The 4,056-nt window shown below is 51.2% G+C and overlaps 1 long non-coding RNA gene across 1 annotated transcript; it reads left to right on the forward strand.

The window, feature by feature from the left end:
• Window positions 1–308: 308 nt before the first annotated feature.
• LOC137227040 (uncharacterized) lies at window positions 309–2,384 on the forward strand. Its single transcript, XR_010944664.1, has 3 exons — window positions 309–464; window positions 1,213–1,298; window positions 1,422–2,384. It is a non-coding gene; the product is annotated as an uncharacterized lncRNA (long non-coding RNA).
• Window positions 2,385–4,056: the final 1,672 nt, after the last annotated feature.

Genomic DNA, 4,056 nt, shown 5'->3' on the forward strand with positions numbered 1-4,056 from the left:
CACAGTGGTGAATGTAGGTGAGGGTAAGATCTTCGGTGCCACGCGAGCACACGTGCACGAACATACACACACACACACACTCCCCTAATCATTTCCACACAAACCCCCTCACTCCATCACACTCAGCTCTCCTCATCGCCTCTTCTGTGCTCCCATCAGTAGCAGGAGCTAGGAATTGGCACCCTCCGGTGACGTAACATTGGAAATGCCCAATCCAGATGACTAACTGGATCCCAGATGGTGACTGAGTTAATGAGGAATCTTAGCCACCCATTGCAGGCCCCTTGCTTCCAAATAAGGAAACAAAAGTCCCTGGGAATTCCCTGGCGGTCCAGCAGTTAGGACTCTGTACTTTCACTGCCGAGAGCGCGCGTTCGGTCTCTGGTCAGGGAGCTAACATCCCGCATGCCACAACACGGAAACAGAAGTCCTAACTAGGAACAGGACTCATCCGAAGCCACGCAGTGAGTAGTCAGCTAGAACCCCACTCCCTGGCTCCCACGCTACTGCTCCTTTGTGTAATCCCAGCCGCTGACCAATGGGGTGGGGGCAGGCTCATCTTCCTATTGGCCAGGCTGAGAGCTGCCTAGGGCAGGCTGAGCACACTGCCGTGACCTCAGCCTTGGGCCACCTCCAGGGTCTTTGTGAGAGCTGGGCAGAAAAGCACAGAAAACTGCTGGTACCCCATCACTTCTGCTAGGCTGGGAGAAGCCACTCCAGGAGGGCTGAGGGTGACAGTGTGAGAGGCAGAAGGTGGGAATCACAGCCTCATCGCTACTCTGCACCCCCTTCCCCAGAGCCCACTCCACACTCTGCTCCTATTGGCCACCTTACCAGCTGCTTAACTATATGACAGCTCTCTTTCCCCTCCACTAAATAGTTTCTTATGGGTAGGGACCAAATTTTTCTCAACTTTGAAAGTCATGGTGGGTTATAATTAGAAGAGTCATAGACAAGGATTTGAATTATAGCTCAGCTTTTATATTAATTATATTCTCACTGTGTTACCCTGGGCAAGTTAATTAACTACTCTGAGCAACTATGTCTTCATCTGTAAAATAGGCACAGCTTGGCTCAGTTCTTAAGATTAGAGATTCTGTCCTTGAACCATTAACATGTGCCATAGAGGCAGGCATTATGTACAAAGTACAGAACTGGTCCTGGAGGGAAAGTGTCAGGGACATTTTTTCTGAGGAGGTGATATCTCTGCAGGGTTTTGAAGGTGCTATAGGAACTTTCCAGGTGCCATGGCTGGGGAGAACAGTCCATGCAGAGGCATAGAGGCCTGGAAGAATGTGGTAAGAGGATGCAAAAGCACTTGGTACTATGAAAGTGTGGCATGGTGACTTTCCACCGTGTCAGCTTAGCTAAGCTGGAACTTGGTTTTCCAGACTTCTCTTCCCTATGTGATTCCAAATTAGGGTTGTCCACAAGAGAACGAGGGAGATTTGGATGGCAGATATGAAGCGTCAGCCACGATGCACTGAAAATGTAGCAGAGAGCTGGATGCTGCTGCAGCACACACACAGTGTCCCTGGGCTGCTGGTTCCCGCAGTTGGCTCAGGGCGAAGACCATCCAGCGGCTCCTGCAGGTCCTCTTCTAGCCTCTCTGAGCCCTGGGCTGGGTGTGTATTTACAGTACATATGTACATATACGTGTGTATGTATGTGTGCACACACACACACATATTCCCCTCCAGAGAGCCGGTTGTTAAACCCTTACCAGCACACCTGCTCCAGTCCAGCTTCTCCAGGACCATCTCCAAGCTTACTTGTGGGGATTTAGCCTGCAAATCTTTATTCATGAAATAAACAATAATCTTTTTATGGCCCATTTGAGAGCAAAGTATCAACAAAATCTTGGTGGTCTTGGTCACAGCACTAGGTGGGCAGGCTCTGTGGGGTCCCCAGGGCCTGCCTTGGCAAGGTGAGAAAAGAGATGCATTCTGGGTGACATCTGAGGGTCCCTTGGGTGCAGTGGCCTCAGAGCAAAACAAAATGCTTGCCACTCACCAGGGTTTAATAAATTCTAACCAGCCCCACTAACAGTCACAATGAGAACTTGCATTCTTTGACCACCTCTAAGATGCCAGGCAGATGAGTTGCATGTATGTTACAACATTTCATCGCACAGCAATGTCACAAAGCAGATACTGATGAAGAATCTGAACTCACATGTAGTAGGTAAGTTGCCCAAAGTACCAGAGGGATGATTTCAACTCAATCCTGGTTATGCAGTGCCACTCACTCTTCCTGCAGGAGCGTGTGGTCAGAGGCGTGGCCTGCAAGTACACAGGTACCTGGACTGCCAAGCAGGATGTTCATCACAAGGTGTCACCTACAGGGGGCTTGGTGGCAGGGGGATTGGATGTGGGGTAAGGGCAGAGGGCCAGGGAGATAGGTATGCAGCCACCTTAGAATAGGGGGTAAAAACAGGATATTTGGGGCCACAGAGGAGCACAGTCAAGTCACAGTGTGTCAGGAAAGGTTGGCTACACTTAGGTTTTGAGGCCCATGCAGTCCAGACAGGAGCAAGTCCATATGCAGCTTCATGGTATTTCATTTATTTCACTCTTCACTAAAGAGTAGCTCTGGGGGAGGGCACACGCAAATTCTACCTGTGCTGTTATCTGCCAGCTTCCATTCTCACACCTGAGACTTCCTTAGTCCATTTCTTCAACTTCTGAGCTTGGTGCCCACCACTGTGCTGGGAACTGAGGATGCAGAGCTGGACCAGAGGCACCATCTGTGCCCGGGGGCTCACAGCAAGGGCCCAGCATCAGCTGTGTGGCTGGAGGGTGGGTAAGTACGTGGTGAGTTCTGGTTCCCTTACTACCTGGGCCCTCACCAGCACGGAGGCATTTGGTCAATTACTTCATCTCATTGTGCTTCAGTATCCTCATCTGAGAAATGGGACATGCTAGCAGTGCTTAGCACTGAGGGTGTCTCTGAAGTGTAAATGAGATAAACAGATGAGGGACTTGGAATGGTGCCTGGCTGTAGTAAGCACTCCGTGGGTGTCAGCAGGGATTGTCCCAGGAGAGTCTCAGTGGCTGGCATCTTCATCTGGGGTCCCCATTAAGATACTCAGAATCGCCCCGTCTGGAGGTGAGCCAGGCATCTCTGTGGTGTGCCTGGCTCTCCTGGCCTCCTGCGATGGCTGGGCTGATCTGTGATATTCTACAGCCCCCTGGTGGGCCTTATGGGAGTATAGCAACTAATTCAATAAACTCCATGATTCTGATTCTAGAGGGAACCAAGTCTAAGGGCTGGCATGGTGTAGATTTCACTCCCCATGCATTGCTCAGGGCCTATGTTATCCTCATTTCTCTTTAGTAAAGGAGAAACTAGTCAGCTGCTATTCCCTTGGCTTATCCATAGTGGGTGAAGACAGGGCACGGAATAAACCCTTCCTGTTCTGCTGCTTTGCTCAAGTTACTGCCATGCAAAAATAGATTAGGTGGAGAGGAAACATCTGGCTGGAACCAGGAGGCAGGGGAGGGGTCTCCACCAACCCCACCCTGAGTTCCAGAACCTTCCATCCAGCTCAGTGGCTCTCACTGGCCAGGGTTCCAGGGGTCCCAGCCAATCCAGCAGGGGGTGGGGGCACTCTGCAGCTTTGGACACCAGAAGCAGGGGACATCTAGGGAGCCACAAGCACAGCTCATCCCGTGGATGTGTTGACAACCGCCTGGAGTTGCCTTCTCAGTGGATGTTGGATATGGGATGCCCAGAAACCCCCCAAGCGGAAACCACCGACACCACCCTTGGACTTGTGCTTCCCCAACCAGGACCAGTCCCACAACTGCTACCGGAGCGTCCAGGGCACCGCGCTGGATCCAGCACATCAAGGATGGCACTTTCACACACTCTTGGAAGGATCAGCCCCGGCAAACCCCAGCCTCCCTTCTGCCAGGGTCCCCGCCTCAGTTACCCACTTCCACCCCCAATCTCTAAGCCACAAATAGAGTCATGTTATTCCTGCAAACACAGAAACCAACAAATCACGTGGGAATAGAATACTTTAAAGTGGATTCTAAATGCACCAAGAAATCT

The sequence above is a fragment of the Pseudorca crassidens genome, chromosome 7, assembly GCF_039906515.1.
Source record: "Pseudorca crassidens isolate mPseCra1 chromosome 7, mPseCra1.hap1, whole genome shotgun sequence".
NCBI classification, from domain to species: Eukaryota; Metazoa; Chordata; class Mammalia; order Artiodactyla; family Delphinidae; genus Pseudorca; species Pseudorca crassidens.